Here is a 24,723-nt window from a genome sequence, read left to right as displayed (position 1 = left end):
TCTGGACTCATCATTCAACTAAAACTGTTCTCTTCAAAGTGGCCAATGATCTCACAATTAGCAAATCCAATCACCTTTTCTCAGACCTTATCTCTCTGGTACTCTCTGTAGCTTTGGAAGGAATGAAGCATTAAGTGCCTATTATGTGCTAAGCACTGGGGATGCCAGTAGAAAACCAAAGATAGTCCCTTACCTTAAGGATGTAGGGGAAACAAAGTAAATGCAAGATTTTCATCCCAAGTAAGATGGAAACCTCCCCTGGTCAGAGGCACAAGCAAGGTGATAGAGTGATAGGAAGCAGTGAGGTGAGGCCCCTCCACAGACTCCTCCAAACAGATCTAGATAATGTACCAGACCAGTCCCCCTTGTGGGGAAACTCAGAAAAAAATATCTCAGTGAGTCATTTGACCAGCCTAGCACAGAATAACAACAGAGGGTTATGGGAACTCCAGAACCTAGAGAAAGACTGTGTCCTAGGGCAAGAAGGGGTCTGAGACAAATACAAGACACCACCAGATCAATACCAGGGAATTCTAATGAGGACAGGTATAAATAGCAGCTCTGTCACCCCTATCCTTTTCTGAGTCATGAATTCATGGGGACTGAGAAAGGGAGCTGTCCATGGTAGTGGAGTTCCCACATATAGTACCAATAATGTCATACAAAATAATCTCGTGCAAAGAGATTAGAGAAGTGTCTTCTTAGTTCTGAAAACAGTTTAAGTAGCATCAGAATTAATTATTCTTTGAATTTTTCATAGAATTCATTTGTAAATAAAGCTGTTCCTAGATTTTTATTTCTTTGATAATTTTTTTTTCTGATCATAGGTTATATAAATAGTTTCTTCATGTTTTAATTATGGTATTTTATATTATTGTGAGTATCCACCTATTCCCTCTAAGTTTTCAGTTTTGCTAGCTATAACTCAGCATAATTTTTACTTACAATTTTTATTTTTCTCTTCTTGAATTATTGAGAGTTTTCCTTTTTCACTTTTTATACAAGTGTTTTTTTTCTCCTTTTTCATCAGAATAGCTAACTGTATATATTTCACTGGGTTTTTATAAAACCAGTTTCTAATTTTATTTGGGGCAGTAGGTGGCATAGTGGACAGAGTACTGGTTTGGACTCAACAACAACAACTCTTACTCTACCAGCAATTTCCCAATGTAGAATCCAACCTTTACTTGGGGCTGAGATCTGGCAATCCTCCTAACTTTCTCCTAGCAACCTCCTGATCATTAGTGAGCACACAGAGTCCAAGGGAACCCAGAGCAAGGGCAGGCCCTGCAACTCATGGCCCAGGATCCACCTAGAAAGGTGCAGTGCCATCCTCAGAGAGGTTCCTTCAGCACTGGTGGTAAAGAAGATGTGTTGCACTCCCTCTGTACCCGTCTCCAGGCTGATAATGGCAGCTCTTTTTCTTCCCCCTCTCCCACCCACCCAAGTATTCTGAGAACTCACACTGCCCTGTTACTGAGCAGTACAATTCCAGGCTGAGGTAGACTCAGGGCCTTTGCAAATTTTATAGATTCAGTCTTCTCTCAGTAAGAAAAAATGCCTCTGCCACTAAGATTCCTTAGGTGACAGAGGACCAGGCCCTGCATGCTTGAAATCCAGTTCCAGTGTGGTTACTCCTCCACTAGACTGAGAATCACTGATTCCACACCTGTAGGAGACCCCCAAAAATCATGTGGTTGCATCCCGTGCCTTTACAGACATATCATTTCATCTGTACTTTTGTTGATGAGAAAACTGTAGCTCACAGAGGTAAAAGAATTTAGCCTACATCCCACAACTAGAAGGAATAGGTCTAGGGTCAGAAGCCAGGTCTCCCTATCATGGCTACATTCTTTATCCTTTAAGCTTGTCTTGCTCTGTCTTCTGAGACATGCCACCTCTGGAATGGGTCTGCCCCCTCAGTAGTTCTCACTGCCTTAAGGGGGATGAGTTGCAGTGTCTCCAGAACACAAAGCCAGGGGCCAGTGTCAGACTTTTTACAAAGTAGCTAAGAGCAGAGGAAGCTGTTTGGATGAATCAATGCCAAGCAAATGTGTACTATTCAATCTGCCCCCTTGTCCCTTTTCACCAGGTTTTCATTCTGAGACAAACTTCCAAGGCCCAGGGAAAAGAGGCAAGGAAAGGAAGAGAAACTTTGAAAATAACCCTTACCTTTTTCAGGAGACTTCAAGCCAATCTTCTCATAATGCGCTCACAAGTTTCCTCTTTCTCTCAGCTCTTCCCTTACTTTCTCTTCCTTCTCATGTCCTCTCTTCCTTCTATGTCTTTTCAAAATGCTTTTATGGAAACTCTTGCTGTTTATAACTCCCTGAGTCTAGAATGGGAGGTTAAAGCAGATGTGTGGGTACAGTGTTGGAGAAATGAGGAAGGTGCCTAAATATTCCCCAGATGTGAGGGCTTCAACAGAAGTATTTTCTATTGCCAACCTCAAAAGCCACCTGAACATCCTTTATGCCTACCAGGATAAATAAAGAGCCCAGGGTCTCACATTGCAAATTCTTCAGGTAGATGACCTAGGTCGCTCCACTAGGTCAGTGGAGTGTCCCTAACTGCTGGCATTAAAGAAAGGTTAACACATCAGCACTTTTATCTGCTTCCATTTGCCCTCATCTTTCTGAGGTCACATCTGGTCTCAGGGACTTCTAGCTGTGAGACTCGGGTCAACTCACTTCACCCTGTTTGCCTCATTTTCTTCATCTGTAAAATGAGATGGAGAAGGAGATGACAATCCACTATAATATTTTTCCCAAGAAAACCCCAAATGGTGTTTTGAAGAGTCCAATATGACTGAGATGAGTGAACAACAGCAAAATCTTCTTGAATATTCACACATATTTACATACATTTTTATGTATGCATGCACGTGAATATGTGTAATGTATACATATATATATAATTTATATATTCCCATTCCCATTTATATTTATATATTCTTATCCAATAACACAGACTCTCTGAAACATGAGGGACACCAAAAGCCATATTGTTGAACCCTCTTATTTTACACATGAGAATTGTGAGGTCTAGGGAAGTAACATGACTTGCCTCAGGTCACTCAAATGGCATCCAAGGTAGAGGTTGTTTGGTTTTTTAAAATTAAATGTATGTGCATATATGCATATCTACGCATTTAAAAGCATTATTCTGAGGAGTCCCTAGGTTTTTACCAGATTGTCAAAGGGATCCATGACACACAAAAGGTTAAGAATCACTGAGCTAGGAGAGAAATAGCCTTCTCTTAATTGCTGGGAGAACTAACAAGGGGCTCAGGATGAATAAAAGAGCTTCTATTTGTTCACATTGTTATAGTTCCCCTCAAAAAAGGATGAATAAGTGAATCCAGACCACACAGGACATAAGAAGGGCTACTCTCTCAGCTCTTCCTATGCCCATTTTATGATGAGTGAATGGAAAATTGCCTCCTGGACCCTCTCCTCATTCCCACCAATGGCAAAAGTAAGATCCACAGGAATGGAGGGGGTGGAAATGACCATGCCAGGATGAGGCCAGAGACAGATAGTGTCTGGGTCTGGGCTCCTCCTCCCACCCCCCAACCAACATCACAATGAGAATCAGAGTGAATAGGTAACCAATCTCTTTCCAGCCATCATTCTCTCACCTTAAAATGACCCTTCTCACACTCATTTGGGGACCAAACTTTTCACAATTGACCATTATTCATAAGAAATTGTTTTATTTCTGAATATAGTTCTACATGGATATGCATAGAAATACCCAGATTCCTACTTTATTCCAGAAAAAATGGAGAAAAGTTGACAGACAGTTTAAATTGGAATCAAACACAAAAGAATAGTCACATACTTTTTCCCTATTTTGAAGTCATCGTTAGGTCTTTAGGGAAGATCACTAGGTTTTACATGTGGTACTGGTTACAACTTGACAGAGAACTAAGTAAATCATAACTTCAGCTTTGTAAGCCTTGCATTTCAATAGCTCTCACACAACAAGGGTTCCATAAATCACAGGGATCCTGAACTCTCCATCAAGTTATGTTGTGGGTGAACAAGAAAGAGAAGGCCCCAGTCTTCAGCATATGATACAGCCAGATGACATTTTTTCACATTCACTCACTGTCTTCTCCAGAGCCCCCATTTCCTTTTTAAGGTTTTCGGATTCATTTTGGAATCCATGTCTTAGTAACTGTTCCTGTAACTGAAGAGAAAGAAATAGAATTTAAGCGCATGCAATCAAAAAAGATCACACATGTGTGGGATGGCTCAGGTCCCTACATAAATCAATTACTCAGAGGCCTCTCAAAGTGATGACAGAAAAGAGATTTATTCGATTCTCGAGAAGCGGGGCAAACCTGTAGGAGTAGGAAAGCCCAAGACAAAGAAAAGGCAATGATTTATATAGACTCTAACACAAGTCCCTCCCCCTACACTGACCATTATTCTCATTAGCTGAGAATATGATCTTACATTCTAGACACGAAATCTAACCAATCCCTTTTGAAATGAAGACATTGAAGAATTAGGTAAACTTTGTCCAGTCATTGAGACCCTAATGTACTACACAGTTTTATATCCTTATATGGAATTATTCTGTTCTAAAAATATAGTAATCTTGAGCCTCTCAGTCTTACCTCACCCCTGGGAGAAGAATGACCATCTGAGAAGTCTTCACTAAACCTATCCCACTCACACAGAATTCTCAGAATACTGTTTACCTGATCCAAGTAAGTATATCTCCAGAGCCTCTAAATGACCTGTGGAATGTTTGTCCAGGCCTATGGACTAGAGTAAAAAGGATTGCAAAAGGGGCCAGAGTGGCAGCTTCTGCCACCAGCTGCCTGGCACAGATGTTTAGAGTAGGATGTGGGGAGGTAGCAGAAGGCAGTCAGCTGAGAGGCCAAGTCAGAAGTTCACAGGCTGAACATCCACACCAGCATCTGTAAAAGCTAATGGGGCCTGTGGCCTCTGGCAGGAGCAGCTGGTATGGAACAGATTACAGGCCAGATACCATGCCCTTGTGCCTGCCTTCTCCTTCTGGAAGAGGGACTGGCTGTTCTAAATCCAGGGTCAACTGTCTCTGAAGGAGATTAAAAAAATTTCATAGAAGTACAAGGGTTAAAGTAAAGATTATCTGACACATGAAGAATAAGCCAAATAAAAACTCCATGCAATTAAGTTCTACAATATTACATATTAACTGTCATTTACTTAGTACTTGCAGGTTTACAAAGCACTTACTCCCCCCACCCCAGTGAAGTAGGTCATTAAATGAATTGGCCACTTTATATATGAGGAAACTAAGACATGGAGAGATTATTGGCCTCATTCAGAGCCATGCAGTCACCACATAGTATCAGGTTCAGCCCTCAGACCAAGAGAGGAAAGAATAGAACAAAGGGATCATCACTAGAGGTGAGAGAAGAGATACCAAGAGAAAAGAATGTACATAATTAGTTCACTGAAGAAACAGAAGAACGCCAACAAGGGAGAAAAAGAACAAGGGAAAACATAAAGGAACAACCAACAAGAATACAGAGTCACAGAAAACTAAAAATATCCAGAGCAGCAGGGAAAAAAACGTAATGAAGAGAGTTGAACAAAATGAAAAAGATAATGAACAAGGCACTGGAAAACAATCCTAGATGTTCCCCAACCAAAACCAATATTGACCAAAATAGGATAAAGATAATGGAAGAAATATCAAGAAGACCAAGGATTTAACTGGGATTCTAGAGGGTACTGACAAAAACGAAAATTCAACTCCACAATGAAGATGTATATGAGCAGAGAAGATTTCCCACAGTAAATCAGGACTGACAACGCCCCACAGGTGGAAAGAATTCATGGAATTTCTGCATGAAGAAATTAGAAATTCCAATCTGCAAGATCGACCATTATCAAATTTCAGAATGCTTTAGCAAATATTAAATAATCAAGAAAGAAAATTGAAATTGCTTAAGAAAAAATGATGTTACACATTTCTCCAGAGTTCTTAGCTATGTCAGGAAACAACCCCAACAACTACAGTTTGCCTTTTACATACATAGATACATATAATCAAGTTCAGGGAATATTTAATTTCCTGTTGTAATTATTTCCCCTTCAAGAATAAAGTGTGTATATATGTATATGGATGTAAATATAGATAATACACATAAAAATATAGTATGAGTAAAGTATATATGTTGACGCACATACACATGGATGTACATATATACTTATACACACACACACAGACACACACACATATATATACACACATACACAGACACTTTATTTTTGACAGGAAATAATTGCAATGGAAAATTATATATACATTTATTTATATAAACTTTATATATATTATATACTTATGAACAATATGGTGTGTATATATTCTACATAGTTTATAAAGTATGTGTGTGTATGTTTTATGTGTGTACGTACTTTGATCTTGAAGGGAAATAATTGTAGTTGAAAACTAAACATTCCTTGAATTTGGTCATTTTATCTGGATATAGAAAATGCATTCAAAACCCAATGTGACTTCAAAGAATTTCTTTATCAAAAGCCTAAAATTAAGTAGATCTGGGGAGAGTCTGGCCCAGGGAAACCAAAGACGGTATAGAGAGGGTTCCTGGTCCATAAAGCAATCATTTCTCAACAAAAATAATAGGATACCTTAAGCATGTCATTAGATATGCTGTGAATTAGGGCATTTGATCTTTTGTAAGAGAAATAGAAACAATTTAAGATGAGATAAAAAGTGTGTGACAATTTTAAAAGATGTTCAGCAAAATATAAATAAGCTTGTTGATAAAAATAATATTGAAAAATGGTGAAGTAGGGGGATAGCCAAGATGCTGGAGTAGAAAGATATACATATGCTAGCTCCTAACCCACAGCCCATAAAATACCTGTAAAACTTCCAACACCAAGCACAGCACAAGCAGCAGCAGTTGCCAAGGAACGACAGCAGCATGAAGGAGTTTTCTGTTCCCGAGCGACCTGAAAAAACCGACACCAAAGGTCTCTTGTGCACTGGACCTGGAGCAGAGCCCAGCCTTACCTTGGCCACGTGGCTAGGGGAGCAGATCCGAGCAGGCTTCAGGGACAGAATCTCCAAAGGCAGCATGGGTCTCTCAACCCACAGGTGCCAAAGGTCAGTGAGAGGGTCTTTTCGGCTGGCCAAGAAGGGAGTGGGGTGACCCCATGACACAGGCCCCCTCAGGAGACAGCAGCGGAGGCAGCAGCTGACAAGGGCTCCCAAAGCAGGCAGGAGCATGAATCCATTATTGAAGGTCTCCACGTAAACCCCCTGAGGGAACTGAGCCCTGTGTGGGGGCCCTTCCCCCACCTGAGCACCTGAACTTAATCTCACACTGAATAGCAGCCCCACCCTCACCAAATGCCCTGAGGTTGGGAAGCAGCATTTGAATCTCAGCCCCCAAGCACTGACTAGGTGGAACTGGAGGTGAAATGGGTGTGGAGAGGAAACTCAGAAGTCAAGTAACTGGCTGGGAAAATGCTCAGAAAAGGGGGAAAAAAATAAGACTACAGAAGGTTACTTTCTTGGGGAACAGGTGTCTCCCCCTATCCTTTCAGATTAGGAAGAACAAGGCATACTGTCAGAGGAAGTCAAGGGCCCTCCCTCCAAAGGGGACTTAAACTGGGCTCAGGCAATAGAAGAACTTAAAAAACAAGTTAGCAGCTTACTAAAGGAGAACCGAAAAAATGCTGAGGAAAATAGCAGCTTTAAAGAGAGGCTCAGTCAATTGGAAAAAGAGGTCCAAAAAGCCAACGAGGAGAAGGAGGTTTTAAAAAGCAGAATTAGCCAAATAAAAGAGAAGGTTCAAAAGCTCACTGAACAAAATAATTCATTGAAAGAGAGAATTGAGTCCAGGGAAAAGAATGACTATGAGTTAAACCAAGAAGTTGGTAAGCAAAACCAAAAATTTAAAAAAATAAAAGAGGAGGTGAAAGAGCTCATTGGAAAAACAACTGATCTGGAAAATACATCCAGGAGAAATAATTTAAAAATTACTGGACTACCTGAAAGCCATGATGAAAAAAAGAGCCTAGACACTATCTTCCATGAAATTATCAAGGAAAACTGCCCTGATGTTCTAGAATCAGAGGGCAAAATCGATATTGAAAAAATTCATTGCTCACCCCCTGAAAGAAACCTGAACAGAGAAACTCCTAGGAATATTGTGGCCAAATTTCAGAGTTCCCAGATCAAGGAGAAAATACTGCAAGCAACTAGAAAGAAACAATTTGAGTACTGTGGAAATACAATCAGGATAACACAGGATCTGGCAGCTTCAACATTAAATGATCAAAGGGCTTGGAGTAGGATATTTCAGAAGTCAAAGAAACTGGAACTGAAGCCAAGAATCACCTACCCATCAAATCTGAACATAATACTTCAAGGGAAAAAATGGACATTCAGTAATATAGACTAATTTGAAGATTTCATATTGAGGGAAAGACCTGATCTGTATTTAAAAATTTGACTTCCCAAAGCAAGAAGCTAGAGAAGCATGAAAAGGTAAACAGGGGGGAAAAAAAGAAAAATCATAAAAGACTCTCTAAAGCTGAACTGTTTACATTATTACATGGAAAGAAAATATTTTTAACTCTTGAATCTTTTCTCAGTATTTGGGTAGTTGGAGAGATTGTACACACACACTCACACACATACACGTAGATAGATAGAGAGTACAGGGTGTGTTATACCAGAAGTGATGATATCCACATCCACACACACACACACACACACACACACACACACACACACACACAAAATAAAATAAAATAAAAATTAAGGGGTGAAGGAATAAAATTCCGGGGAAGGGAAAGGGAGTAATAAAATGGGGCAGCCTATAACTCATAAAAAAGCTAAGAAAAATCTTATTCAATAGAGGAGATAAGGGAGAAGGGGAGGGGGGAGAAATAAAGCTACTCTCCCCACATGTGGCTGAAGGGAGGAATAACATGCTCACTAAATTTGATATGAAAACTTATATCACACCACAGGAAAGTAGGAGAGGAGGCAACAAGTGGAACAAAGGGAATGTTAGAAGGGAGGGCAAATGGGAGAAAGGAGTCACTAAAAATAAACACTTTCAAGAAGGGACAAGGTCAATTGTAGGGGTGAAAAATAAGGGGAATAGGGTAGGTCGGAGGGCAATATAATTAGTATTACACAACATGAATACTATGAAAGTCTTTTGCCAAACAACACATGTTTAGTCTGTATTGAATTGCTTCCCTTCTTAGTGGGGCTGGGGAGGGAGGGGGGGAGGGAGAGAAGTTGGAATTCAAAGTAGTAGAAACGAATGTTGAGAATTTTTATTGCATATAATTGGGAAATAAGAATTACAGGGATAGGGGTATGGAAATTCATCTTGCCCTGCAAAAAAAGAGAGAAGATGGGGATAGGACAGGGGTGGGGTGTGATGGAGGGGAGGGTACGTTGAGGGAAAGAGTAATCAGAATGCAAGGTATTAGGAAGCAGAGGGAGGGGAGTGATGGGGAGAAAAATTGGTCATGTTACAAAGTGAGGTAAAAGCAATTAGAATTAAAACAATAGACTGAATTAATTACTGAGAATAAATCAATGACATCTGTAGTTTGGAGAAAAGAATTTCAGTCTAACTTTCCAAGAGGAAGGCAGCCTCTGATAAAATTTGGCATTGATGGAAAAGTCAAGGTTTTAATGGTAAATTAGATTTTATGTGCCATTTAATCAGGAACTAGAACATGTATAGAAAGACATTTAAGCCACTTGAGACTTGCCTAAAAGATGTTCCTTAGCCAAAGTGAAACTATAATCATATTTTAAACCTGGTTATAGGAACTTGCCATTTTTAGATGCTATGGGACTACTAAGTGACTGTTCTTCTGAGTCTAACTCCAGGTATGGGAAGCAAGAAAGGCGATCTGAGCCTCCATTACATGATGCCAGTAAGCTCATGAGATGCTGGTATGTGCTGCATAGGTGACCTCAAGGGAAGAGTGGGAGAGCGGCCGTTCAGCATGGGCTGAGGTGGGATTCTCCAGACTCAATTTCCCCAATGACACCTGGCAGACTTTAAGCCTGACTGAATGCAAGAGGACAATCTACTCCTGCCTGGAAATGACATGAAGTTGGGGAGATATTGTTTCCCTAAAATGTCCCTACTCTTGGTGGCAATTTCCTATAGTCAAAAGGTTTGTAAGCTTAATACCAGATCTATTTAATTATAGATTATGGGTAGAGGAACATCCGAGGCTGTCTAAAATTAAGCTATTAGGCATAGGACCATAGACCAACAACAATAAGTTAGGGTCCTTTTATTCTTAGTAATACTGTGGAGACAATTAGATCAAGAGCCTGTGAAGTTAGCAACATAAATATTATCTGCATCTCAATTGCCTTATGTTGAAAAAAAAAATTTCTTTTGTGGTCCACATTGTAAATGTTTTAAAAAGATGTGTCACCTGACCAAAAGTTTGAATTGCTTTATCTGTTACAAACTGTGTTAAAAATCAATCAATCAATAAATAAATAAATTTTAAAAAATGATGAAGTAATGAAAAGGGGAGGTAAGGAAAGGAATTGGCAATTCTGAAAGAAAAATGTGTATTTCTACCAAATGGAGTGATAACCAAATAGTAGGAAAGACTTAAACAGTAGCATATGAAATCTAAATTTAATTTATTTCATTAATTGATCGACTTGGAAGTGTTGAGGATCAGCCACAAGGCAAGAGAGAAGCATATGATGGGTGTGAGTTGGTCCATTACCAGTTATGATTTGCTCAAGACAATCAGGATAAAGGATGCTATTAATCAGAGAAGCTTGTTTTGAAAAGATCATGTGCCAAGAGAGACACTTCACATACTGCATTAGTGTCTTTGTCAAGAAAGGTCAAGGAAGGTACCCAGCATGTTGGCTGACTCCTCTATGAAGGATGTATAGGAGATCATTGTCAAGAGTAGACTCATGAGAGGGAATGGCTTAGATTATCTCTGAAGTCCCTTCATGCTCCAAAGTTCTTTCAATCTTTTTTTATACAGCATTTTAAAGATTAGAAACCACTTCTTAGACATGAATTCCTGGATTTACATACCTGGAGTTTCAGAGCTAGGTTATACTTCTGTTCTTCTATTAAATGTCTCCTTTCTGTTTCCATCTTTTGAGTCAATTGGTTTATATGCTCCCGGTGGCTTCTTTCATTCTGCTCTATAATCTCCAGGGTCTTCTTTTGCGTTTCCTCCAACTGGTTTGCAGCACCCTCTGCAGCCTGAGTTTTCACACACTCCACTGAGGATAATGAAAAAGTGGAGAAAATTACAGAGAGGTGAAGGATCACTGGTTCCCAGAGCAGCATTCTGCCTTGGTTTATTATCTCAATTTAAAAAACTTAACTTCTTCGTGTTGATCAAAGATATTCTCCAACATACAAGTGCACATACATGCCTACAGACAGGGGAGATGTTGGTAACAAAAAAGAACTCTTTCTCCATGTTAATGGCCAAGTCATGTTAAAGTTATCTGTTGAGGGCTTGCCGGATGATCTTGGACCATGTTCATGGATTTCTCACCTTCAATATCCCTTTCCTTTGCTGAGAGTGACTGGGCTGCCTGCAGTTTTGCAACAGGTATATCTTCCTTGGGCTTCAAATATTCTTGCAGAGACTTCTCAGCCTGGCAATGGGAAGACAATGAATTAGCAAAAGGAAATAAAGCTATTGGGGTAAAAGGTTGGCTGTTCACAGGACCCTTGCCTTGACAGTGGGCCATTCCATTTAGCATTACTTTCATTCATGTCAGGGCTTGGTAATGACTCCCAAAGTTCCCTCCCCACCTCCTCCCTGAATCTATTGCTAATGGGAAGGTTCACCTGTATCCCCTTCCTGGGCTGCTGGTAGTATTTCTGTTTCAACTCCTTGGTTTTTGGCAGAAAGAGGCCATAGCCCCCTTGCTTAGAGAAGTCCCCATTCTTCACTGCTTCCTCCAGAGGACTGGAACTATCCTGAAGCAAAGCTCTGCACTATTTTCTTAACTCATCCTGGTTCTGGTGAAAAAAGGCATCACGCATAACTTCTAGCTGGCTCTATAAGCAATATAAAGGAAACGAGGTGTAAAAGGTACAATTCGGAGAATTTATCAGAAACTTACCAGAATTTCTAGAGATGAATTCTTCAAAAACTCCTTGCACCCTCCCACCTATGTATCTAAGCAGCATCATGCCTTGATTCCAGAATTAATTTTCTAAGTTCTCCTGGTGTATCTGTCCTAAGAGATCTTAAAGATTATGCGAAGAGGACAAATCAGTATGGACAGTATGTAATTTCCTAAAGCCCCTTTCCCTTATTATCTTTACCTTAGACCACAATTCTCAACTCTTCACACTCTTTCATGTATAGTTTTCAATGTCTCAAAATTAATAATATATGTATTACCATATCATAGTGAACCATTGTCTTTTAGAAAACATTGGCCATGTGACTTTTTACTTAAAGGAGGTTGCAAATGGACTTTCAGGACCACATGACTCACTGAAGACTATGACCTTAGACTCTAGTAAGCTATTGTTCTCAGGAAAAGCCTCCTTTTTCTTTCCAGACCTGCCCTCCTTAATGTAGACCCTTTCTTTCCTATGAGTAAAAGTAGCCAAAGTACCATCAATTCCTTTTGGAATTTCTGGTCCACATATTTGAAAGAGTTCCTGGTGAAGACTGCAGTGGCTTCACTCTTACAGGTGGCATGTATATCCAAGAACTCCTGAAGGGTTTCTATGCGGAACTGGACTCTTTTTTCATTGTCTCTTCATAGTGTTTCAGGGCCTTCTGAACTGCAGCTGAGTTCTCTATTTCAGCCAGTGCCAGCACTGCATTTTCCATACAGGGCATTTCTCCACTGGTGATGGCCTCGACATAGGTCAGAATCAGATTCTGTAGACCTATAGAGAAAAAAAAATGGAAGAGGTCAGAACCATCAGGAGAATAGTCAGAACCTGTCATGCCAAGTAATGGGTATGTGCACTTGACTTTTCATTACATCTTAATTAATTTATATCATAATTCCCGTACCACTGGCAAAGTCTTGGACATAGAGTCTTGAAAGGTTTCAAATCAGTCCTTTCACACTGTAACATTTTACGATTCTGTGAAACTTCCAGGAAGTTTTTTGGTATGGGAGCAAGATGTGTCCCAAATGGTAATAATGAGAAGTGATGGATAGAATAAATAAAGGTACAGCCTCTTTCCTAAACAGGGTAGCTCTGGCCGTTCTCTAGATAACTCCATTTGTCTTCCCTCTCTTGGGCATGGTCAGAATGTATCATGGTAAATAATAGGTATAAACATTTCATTGTCTTAACTGTTGTACTACTGGTGAAGAATTGGGTATAGTTTAAAGAAGGGTAACTTTTCAGGTTAGCCTTTTCTAGATCTAACTTTTTAATACATTTTAAGGAATTTATTTAGTATTTTGGAGATTTTCTGACAGAGGAGGAGCAAAGAGGGCCCATGATGGTTATAGTTAATGAGAGACTATGGACACGAAACCAGAAAGGCCTTTTGTTATCAAGTCTAGCAGATTATATCTTTATGAGGGGCTCTCCTGGGAGGGTGCTCCCTTCTACATTCCTCTCCTGTTCTCTTAAAGACAGCCAAAGAAAGGTACTGGAAGTGAATAGGAGGAAGAAAAGACTCACGGGGCCCATTGACTGTGATGCCTCCCTGGAGAGTTTTCACATTGGAATGCTGGAAGATATAGGAGCAGAAGCTTTCAACTTGTTCCACAAATTCAGGTTCGAATTAACTGTCATGAAGATTCTCAAGCTGAGAAAGTTTCTTTCTCTGTGTTGGTTGATCAAAGATAAAGCATTTCTTCTTGGGGAAGAACTGGTGGATACACTGATGAGGTAGGTTGAACATTCTAACTTCCTCTGGTTTGCCTGAGGGAAGAGAATGAGGAGTCTTGTAATAGACAATAGAGCCTGGACTTCAGAGAGGCTCTGTAAAGTGATGTCCCTTTCAGGAAACTATCTTTCTGTGGATATAAGCTTATTAGTGATAGGTTTTTGCATGTTGACTCTCCTCATTAGAATATGGACTTCTTGAAGATAGGGACTGTTCTCCCACACATCCTTCTTTGTACATCCAGTGCTTAGCACTGTAGTTGGCACAATAAAGATGGATAATAAAACCTTGTTGATGGTAATGATGATGATGATGATGGTGATGATGGTGATGAAAAAAGACAAAGGAATTGTTCCTAAGACAGAAGAGGGGTTCAGTTTTTCACTGAAGGCAACAGTCTAGATTCAGCCAAAAAGGAATAACTTTCCTTGTCTTCAGATAGGCAGGGAACCATAACTAGAGAAGTCTGTATTCAGAATATAAAATAAATCCAGGAGGTTTCTTCCTCCCCCCTGCCCTTACTCCCCACATTACTGCCCAACTCTCAAGCCCTGGAACCTTTCTTAAGCTTCAGTGCGATCTCCAGGTACTCATCAGAGGTGATGGGTTTCCCATTAATTTCCAGCTCCAAGGTGAAATCACGCACAATCCACACAAAGTCTGGAAAGAATGTCACAAAGTGTGATGAGTTTTCTACTCCATCAGTGTTGTGGGCAGATTTGCTCTTGATGTACTCTGACAACTCAGTCACATAGCTGGGAAATTAAGTAAGGAAATATGACAGAAAAAATCATCAGCTCTTGTTCCTGAATTCCTTCACTTCTCTGAAAACTTTTACTTCCCCTTGGCCCTGAGCCAGCTGATTACTTTTTCATCATAAAACATGAGTACTTTCTCTAAAATTTGTGGTATATGTATGTGTATGTATGTATGTGTTTATGTATATACACATCACACACACACACACACACACACACACACACACACACACACACATACACACACTTGTACCTGTCATTGGAAGATGAGAAACAGAACATGGGCTTCAGAGAGATACTGGGGAAAGTAGTGGCCCCCCCTCCTCCCTTCCCCAACTGTCCTCTTCTCCTAAATCCCAGAAAGGATACTGCAGCTGGTCCATGGCCTGCTGGTTGATGGTGCCCATGCTGTTATAGACTAAGGTGCTGCTCAGTAGCACAGCCAGGGTAAATATCCTCATGTCATTCTTGTTGTGACTCTAGGCATCAGAACACATTTCCTGACCTTATAGCATGAAACTTTTCTGCTCCCATGACTGCTCCTAGATCAGCATACCTGTATACTAGGTGAAAATTCAACTCCCTTGGGTTTTGCAGGTCTAAATGTTATAATAGTCATGGTATGTTCTCTTTCATAATCAGTCATTAACAGTGTCCTCCATTCTTACCTTCTCCACAACACCCAAGCCCTCTGTGTCCAGGAGAACAAGGGTGTGATTTGGTTTCTTGGGATGAGAACACACCACATCCAGATGCTCTTGGTGTGAGACTGAACTGTGGAGCCAAGGGAGAAGCCTGCACAAGAGTTTGGAAAGATGAGCATGGAGCAATCATATTTGGTGAGTGTCTTGGAAATTAATATAGCTGTTTAATGTTAATCCTTCACTGCAAGAAAATTGGCTATTTTCCCATAGTGAAGAAGAGAGATGACATAAAACAGAATCTGTATTTTAGGTCTACTTTTTCATTTACCATTAGAGAGATACAGGATAGACTAGTTGCCTGGTCATTGCAAGGAGGGGCATTTTCTTATGTTTCACAGACCAGAAGAGATACCTAGAAAGTTTTCCCCTATTGACTTCCTCTTCATTCATTCATTATTCACTCATTAATGCATCCATTTATCCATCCATTTATTCATTCATTTCATTGATTTATTTACTTTGTGCAGGGCACTGTCCTAGAAGCTATGAGTGATATTGTGATAAACAGGACATGGTCTCTTCTTTCAGTAACATCTGTCTTCTTAGGAGATATAAGATATGCATAGAAAACTGTTTAAAAAACAAATATGTCTTAGGCAAGGAAAAAATATGAATAGCAGTTCAGGGGAGGGACATTTCATTGCTTGGCTTAAGGGCCTGGGATTTCTTCAGAGAGGAAGAGGCACACCTAAACTGGGCTTTGAAGATTAAGTAGGATTTTCACCTGTGGAAATATGTCCAGGAGGAATAGGAAATAGTGTCAGTGAAGACATACAAACAGGTAATGAATGGTTCAGCCAGTTTGGTAATTAGTCCTTTCTCCAGTTTGCCTGAATTCTAGCATATGTGAAAGGGAATAGTGTAAAATATGTCTGAAAACATAGAAGGGAGCCCATGAGTTACTGGATCTTTGACTTAGAGCCAGCAGGGGCTTTTACATCCTCTAATTTTCCTCTCTCATTTTGCAGATGAAGTCAGAGAGATAAAGTGATGTGTCCAATTTACTTAGCAAGTATGAGATTTGGGTCCTAAGCCCAGATTCTTTGACTACCTTTGGTTTTCCCTCAGTACCACACAGCCTTTGTCATAAAGTTTATTAAAATGCTCACATAAAATCACCATCACAGTTATCCTATTTCCAAAGGCCATCTTGAGTTTTCTTCTAAGGTGAAACTAAGTCAGTGTGGCATAAATCAAAAGGTATAAGGCCACCATTCGGGAAGACCTGGGTTCACATGTCAATTCTAATACGTGCTTGCTCTGTGATTATGGGCAAGGATTTTATGACTCAGTTTCTTCCTCTGTAAAATGTTGATAAGACCAGTAATATCTACCTCTTAGACTTCTTTTCAGGATCTAATGGAATAAGGTATGTAAAATGCTTTGTAAATTTTAAAGTGGTGTATATATGGATATATAAATAAATATTCATACATGGAAGTTGCATATTTGTACATAGGACATGTAATGGATACATATATTCCATCATAGGCTCTATGTTATATGAATATTACATAATGTACATAATATCACACATGCACATCAGTGAACAATTGTATAATTTATTACATGTTATACATAGCGTATACATCACATATAACTTATAAATGTGCACATTATTATATATGTACTTATTATGCATGTAAAATGCATACACAACATACATGCATGCTTATATGTCAGGTATTGTTAAGGCAAAGTGGAAGAAAGCTCCCTTTGGTCTTCCAGATTTCCCTAAGGGGTCTAAGGCAGAGGTCAGAATGAGACCTTGACTTTCCAGATCTATCCCTCCTTGTTGAAGAGAAGTCACCAAAATGAATAAAGTATATGTTAAATGTGCTAAAGGGTTAACCCATGCATACCATTAAATTACTGACCTCACATACCTGATTTTTTCCCTGCCAGCTTGTTCATCAGGTAGGACTTTCTGGTGCGACACAGGCCCACAATAGCCACCACCACCACAGGCTTAGTTATTTTTGTGCCTTCATCTCTCTTCTTTTTTTTTATTAATTTATTTAACTTTTAACATTCATTTTCACAAAATTTTGGGTTCCATATTTTCTCCCCTTTTGTCCCCTCCCCCCACCCCAAAACACTGAGCCTTCTAACTGCCCCTGTCTGCCAGTCTGCCCTCCCTCCCTCCCTACCCCTTCCCTTTGGAAAGCAAGCAATTCAATATAGGCCAGATCTGTGTAGTTTTGCAAATGACTTCCACAATAGTAGTGTTGTGTAAGAACTAATTATATTTCCCTCCATCCTATCCTGTCCCCCATTACTTCTGTTCTCTCTTTTGATCCTGTCAGTCCCCATGAGTGTTGACCTCAAATTGCTCCCTCCTCCCTGTGCCCTCCCTTCCATCATCCCCCCCAACCTGCTTATCCCCTTATCCCCCACTTTCCTGTATTGTAAGATAGGTTTTCATACCAAAATGACTGTGCATTTTATTCCTTCCTTTAGTGGAATGTGATGAGAGTAAACTTCATGTTTTTCTCTCACCTCCCCTCTTTTTCCCTTCACTAAAAAGTCTTTTGCTTGCCTCTTTTATGAGCGATAATTTGCCCCATTCCATTTCTCCTTTTCTCCTCCCAATATATTTCTCTCTCACTGCTTGATTTCATTTTTTTAAGATATGATCCCCTCCTCTTCAGTTCACTCTGTGCACTCTGTCTCTATGTGTGAGTGCATGTGCGTGTGCGTGTGCATGTGTGTGTGTGTTATCCCATCCTGTACCCAGATGCTGAATAGTTTCAAGAGTTACAGATATTTTCTTTCCATGTAGGAATGTAAACAGTTCAACTTTTGTAAAGTCCCTTATGACTTCTCTTTGCTATTTACTTTTTCATGCTTCTCTTCATTCTTGTGTTTGAAAGTCAAATTTTCTTTTCAGCTCTGGTCTTTTCATCAAGAATGCTTGAAAGTCCTCTATTTCATTTGAAAGACCAATTTTTCCCCTGAAGTATTATATTCAGTTTTGCTGGGTAGGTGATTCTTGGTTTTAGTCCTAGTTGCTTTGACTTCTGGAATATCCTATTCCATGCCCTTCGGTCCCTTAATGTAGAAGCTGCTGGATCTTGTGTTATCCTGATTGTATTTCCACAGTACTTGAATTGTTTCTTTCTAGCTGCTTGCAATATTTTCTCCTTGACCTGGGAACTCTGGAATTTGGCCACAATGTTCCTAGGAGTTTCTCTTTGTGGATCTCTTTCAGGCAGTGATCTGTGGATTCCTTGAATATTTATTTTGCCCTCTGGTTCTAGAATCTCAGGGCAGTTTTCCTTGATAATTTCATGAAAGATGATGTCTAGGCTCTTTTTTTGATCATGGCTTTCAGGTAGTCCCATAATTTTTAAATTGTCTCTCCTGGATCTATTCTCCAGGTCAGTTGTTTTTCCTATGAGATATTTCACATTATCTTCCATTTTTTCATTCTTTTGGTTTTGTTTTGTGATTTCTTGGTTTCTCATACAGTCCTTAGCCTCCATCTGTTCCATTCTAATTTTGAAAGAACTATTTTCTTCAGTGAGCTTTTGCATCTCCTTTTCCATTTGGCTAATTCTGCTTTTGAAAGCATTCTTCTCTTCATTGGCTTTTTGAACCTCTTTTGCCAATTGAGTTAGGCTAGTTTTCAAGGTGTTAATTTCTTCAACATTTTTTTGGGTCTCCTTTAGCAGGGAGCTGATCTGCTGTTCATGCTTTGACTTCATGTCTCTCATTTCTCTTCCCAGCTTTTCCTCTACCTCTCTAACTTGATTTTCAAAATTCTTTTTGAGCTCTTCCATGGCCTGAGCCCATTGGGTGGGCTGGGACACAGAAGCCTTGATTTCTGTGGCTTTGCCTGATGGTAAGCATTGTTCTTCCTCATCAGAAAGGAAGGGGGGAAATGCCTGTTCCCCAAGAAAGTAACCTTCTATAGTCTTATTTCTTTTCCCTTTTCTGGGCATTTTCCCAGCCAGTGACTTGAGCTCTGAATATTCTCCTCACACTCACCTCGCCTCCGGATCCTCCCAGCCCGCACTTGGGGTCTGAGAATCAAATGCTGCTTCCCAGCCTCAGTGCTTTGGGTGGGGGCAGGGCTGCTATTCAGTGTGAGATTAAGTTCAGGTGCTCAGGTCGGGGCAGGGCCGCCTCTCAGGCTCAGTTCCCTCAGGGGGTTTATGCAGAGACCTTCAACAATGGATCTGGGCTCCTGCCTGCTGTGGGGAGCCCCGGTCTGCTCCAGCCTCCCCTGTTGCCTCCCGAGGAGGCCTGAGTTATGGGTTCTCCCCACTCCCCTCTCGACCCGCCAAAGAGACCCTCTCACCAACCCCTGTCACCTGTGGGTGGAGGGACCCATGTGGCCGCTGGAGATCCTGTCCCTGAAGCCCGCTCGGATCTTTTCCTCTTGGTGCCGCGGCCGCAGCAGGGCTGTACTCAGCTCCCAGTCCGGGCGCCCGGTCCACGGTGTGAAGGACCTTTTTTGAGAGGTTTGCAGGTCTCTCTGGAACAGAAATCTCCCTCACTCCAACGTTCTGTGGCCTCTGGGTGCAGAATTCGTCGTGAGTTACTTCTTTGTAGATGTTCTGTGGGTTGTGGGTTCGGAGCTATGTGTATGTGCATCTTTCTACTCCGCCATCTTGGCTCCACCCCCCACAGGCTCAGTTATTGAAGAAAGAATCTGCAGTGATTTCCGGTTCACTCTCAGTTCTCCTTTGTCATTCTCAATTAGACACACTGGGGCTGGCATCAGGACATCAGAGGCCATGTTGAAAGTGATTTGTTACCTACAAATGGAAAAGTCTGGTCAAATAGACCAATTTTGATGGCCAATTATCATTTGTAAATACTGAGCCAGGATGAAGCACCCATAAGACTGCTCTCCTGCCATCATTTGTGACTCCCCATGTCTGTGATGGGAGCCTTTTCTTTACTTTAACATCCAGAGACTTTTATTTTATAATCGTTATTAATTTATTTAAGTTTTCTACAATCATTTCCATATATCTTCGATTTCTTCCCCTTCCCTCCCCGTTTTTCCCCCTCTCTTCCCTATCCCTCCCCAGGATGGCATGCAATCTCATGTAAGTTCTACACATACATTCTTATTAAATACAGACTTTGAAGAGATAGCTCACATACCTTCTTCCAAAACCCCTGGGAAGAGGAGCACCCTTAACTTCTAACCCTGATCATCTACTTTTCTTCTAGCCTGGCCCCTGCAGCCATTGTCCTGGGGAACAGTAACGTTGAGACAGGAGAATCTGTCCCTACCAACCACCAACAGCTGACCAACAGCCACTTTTTGGCAGCAGGTAAGTCTCAGAGGCCTGAAAACAACAGAATCCCCTTCACCCTGACTGGCAGTCCTGAATCCAGCCCATTTCAGGCAGCTGTCGTCCAGGGGGACATTAACTCAGGCCTCTATTTGTTCAGTAGCCAGAGCAGCAAGTGAGAACCCCCAAAACAATTCTTTGCAACCTGGGTTTTAATCAAGAGGCAGGAAACCAGGTAGTAATGTATCTCCTCTTGGAGATACATTACTACCTGGTTTCCTGCTGAACCCCTAGTATCATTGGGGTTTTCCATGATTCAAGGTGAACCCTTCTGTGTATTTTCTCCTCATTATAATGAGTTTCTTGAGAACAGGAGCTATCTTGATTTCATAATGGCATTGCCAGTCCTTAAATCAGTAGTTGGCATGTAGTGCTTAATAAATTCATTCCTTCATTAGTGGAAGAAAGGAGAGGGGGTAAGATTCTAAAGGTAAACATGTTGACCCTCTCCAGGGCTCAGTTTGAATGTGCAACAAACTAAGTAAGTTCTAAATACATTTCTGAACATAAGCCACAAACAATGTGGTATAGTGCAGACAGCCCTGACTAGAGCCCTGACCTGGGTTCAAATTTTGCCTCTCTTGTTTACTACCTGTGTGACACTAGACAAATAAGTAGGCCTCTCTGGGGCTCAGTTTCCTCAATCATAAAAAGGGGGGTTTGAATTAGAAGTCCTCTCTGGTCCCTTCCAGCTCTGTCTTGATCTCATGAGAACCATGAGTATGATGGAAATGTTTCAATCTTGTGATTTGGCTGCTCTGATTAATCACAGAAGTAACTGACTACTGCATTTTCAGACTAACATAACGTAGAGGCAATAATCCTGAGCAGACTCAGGCTAGCAGTAGGTAAGAGAGACAGACATTAGGAGACAAGCAGCCAGGAGACAGCAACCAGGGACAGGACATATTTCCAATTTTAAAGAAATGCAAACACTTTTAACACTACAACATTGGGGTCTTTATTTCATGCAGATGTTTGTTGTGGGGTAATTTAATTCACAAGTATTACAGCCCATGATCTAAGTCTTTGATGAACACTCCATCACCTGACTCAGTCTCTCCTGCCTGGAATGCTCCCTTCCTCCTCTCACCCTTTCAGCTGCTCTGTTTTCCTTCAATTCTTAGCAAAACTGAGGAAGGCAGAGGGTCAGTGACTTGCCCAGAATCCCACAGTTAGTGAATATCTGGAGATGAACTTGAATTCAGGTCACCCTGACTCTATGTCCAGGGCCCCTTGCCCTGGGCCTCTCCCTAGGGCCCTTATGTAGATTCTCTCCCTGCCTGCTCCTGTTAGTTAATTCCTGACTGAGAGGGAGTACTCTGACTCTGACACCTGATTTGCCCTCTAGTTCCCTCTAGTGGCAAAGAAAATACAGCACTCTGGTGGGAAAGAAATCCCTCAGTCATGTGTTGGGGTCGACCTCTGCAACTTACTTCCCACTGTGAATTTGGGCAAAACTCTCGGACTGCTCAGTTCTCCTTTTCCCTGTTTTTTAAAATGAGGATGATGACTAATTATCTGTCAGAGTAAGTTTTGGGGCTCCAATTAAATAGTATTTTTGAGCACAGTAGTTAGGGTTTCTACAGGTTTTAAGGCATGCAAAGAGCTTTCATGTAGTATGTCACTGCATCCTCACAGTGATGCTATCACAAAACCCATTTTACAGATGAGTAAATGGAGGACGAGAAGGATCCTGTACCTAGTAAGGCGTTCTGCAGGAGAGCTCATACTAATGTCTTCTGACTCCAAGTCCACCATTCTCTGGACTGTGACACTGCTGCCTCCACAACATAAGCCACACAAATTTTAAAGTACAGTTAGCTGTACTTTGTCAATGTTCTTGGTTCAATTGTCTCATCCTCTTCCCTTTCTGTTCCGAAAAGCAGCTAGGTAGTGCAATAGTGAGAGAGTGCTGGGCCTGGAACTCAGGAAGACCTGAGTTCAAATGGAGCCTCAGACATTTATCCTGGGAAAGTTCTTTCACCTCTGTTTGCCTTAGTTTCCCCATGTGTAAAAATGGAGACAGTAATATCACCTACCTCCCAGGGCTGTTGTGAGGAATAACGAAGTTATTTTAAAGTGTTTTACAAACTCTAAAGTGCTATAGAAATGCCAACACTTTTACAGACATGCTAGTTCTTATTCCCCAAAATAAAGCATGAGATGTCCCAGTGTTAAGTTCTCTGACAGGAATAATCTAAAGCAGTTTCCTCCTGGACAGCCTTGGGAGAGCTGCATTGGGTTTGGGCCACATTTCCTGCCACAACTTCTCTAGCCTCTCCTCACCAGATAAGGCCTCTCTACTGTTCAAAGATATTTTTGTGTCTACATCTCTTAGGGCAGTGCTGGCACACAGTAGGTGCTTAGTAAATATTGATGACTTTTTGACTGAAGGAACAGGAGTTCTTAACATTTTTGTGTCCTGGACCCCTTGGACACTGGGGATGCCTATGGATCCTTTCACATAATGTTTTCTATTGTGCAAAATAGAAGGGGATTTGAAAGGAAACTAATTCTATTGAAATAAAAACGAAATTTTTCCCATCCAAGGTCACAGACCCCCTAAAAACTCTCGATAGACCCCAAGTTGAGAACTTCTCTCGTTAGAACCCTAAAGTTCAAGGCTATAGGAACGATGTGGATAGGTGAGAGTGAGCCAGAAAATAAGATGGGAGGGAGGAAAGATCCCTTCGATCACCCAGTTTGTAAAAAAACAAGGGGAGAGGAGCGGAGATCAGAAACAGTCCATCAGACAGAGAGGAGCTAGTGAGCGCTCAGCCCGCAGTGGGCACTCCTTCAGGACTTAAACTTGGCTCATCCCTAATGTTCTCCATTAGAGTGTACAGCCTTTTCGTGGTGCTGGTCATTTTCCCGGAATCCCTGACACCTCTTAATCAGCCAACGTTTGTCATGCAGACCACCTGGATGAGAGCTGGGGATACGGAGAGCAGGGATAACAGCCCGCCCTGGCTCACCTTGCAGCTTAGCAGAGGTTTGGGGAGAAGATAACACAGAAGTGGAAACTTTGGAGAGCAGCCAGTGGCCCCTAGGAGGGCAGCCAAGGCGTCCTGTCGGAGGTGATGCTCGAGCCTCGCTGGCGGGAGGCTGGGGAGTCCTCTGCCCGCCGGACGTGAGAGAGGACACTCCAGCTACAGAGCCAAGGAGAGCAAAGGGACTGAATGGGGCGACAATGGGGCTCCCTGCTCCGCGGCTGTCAAACGGAATAAAGGGGCACTAGAAGAAAGCCCCCATGGAAGAGGAAAGACAGGACAAATCCTTACCTGTCCCGCTGAGTCTGAGGGAGGAACTCCTATTTTCTCTTTTCTCATTTTCCTCCTCTGCTTCGTGACTGTCGGTTTTTATTCTGATGCCTCAGCTTCTGAGCCTTGGGAGTTTCTGGGCTTTCACAATACAGTTAAAGACTAAAAAAAAAAAAAAAAAAAAAAAAAATGAGCGTCCAAAAGGGAAGCAAACAAGAAGTGACAGAGAAAGAAAAGAGCTTTCCCTCTGAGTCACTCAGTGACCTGAGAAGCTGTAAATGGACTTGGGGGTGGGGAGGTGTGGTGGGAGGTGAGAGTCGGGAGGGGGATGCTGAGGGCAGGCTCTTTAATGTCAGTGTTTCTCTGTAAAATTTCTATGCAAAATTCTCTTACAAGGTTTTGGGAAAGGCAGGCAACACAAGCTAGTCTAAAACAAATTTACACACAGCCTTGACAAGTGCTTTTCAGAATATATGTTGTTTTGGACTTAATTTCCAACAAAAGACAACACAAATGATGAATGTTGCCCACTTTTACCATCCGAATTGGATCTCTGACTGTCTTACTCTTTTCTGGAACCAAAAAACATCACTGCACCATCAAAGGACCCCAGTGTCTACTCTTAAAATTTTGAGTTTTCAAGGATATTTCTGACTGGGTTGTTTCCTGGCACTTTGAATCAGGGTAAGTCAAGAGCTGTGATTTCTGGCCTAACAACATTGGGGTTGAAGTTGAGGACAGGAGGAGCGGTATACCTAAGAAGGGAAAGTCTAGTCTGAGTGATAGATTAAGGG

The 24,723-nt window shown here is 41.3% G+C and overlaps 1 pseudogene; it reads right to left on the bottom strand.

Annotated features, from left to right (window-relative positions):
* Positions 1-3,709: 3,709 nt before the first annotated feature.
* On the bottom strand, positions 3,710-24,197 carry LOC140529948 (guanylate-binding protein 2-like; annotated as a pseudogene).
* Between the last annotated feature and the right edge of the window lie 526 nt (positions 24,198-24,723).

This window comes from Notamacropus eugenii, chromosome 2 (assembly GCF_028372415.1).
Source record: "Notamacropus eugenii isolate mMacEug1 chromosome 2, mMacEug1.pri_v2, whole genome shotgun sequence".
Classification (NCBI taxonomy): Eukaryota; Metazoa; Chordata; class Mammalia; order Diprotodontia; family Macropodidae; genus Notamacropus; species Notamacropus eugenii.
This window is presented reverse-complemented; position numbering and strand designations above follow the sequence as displayed.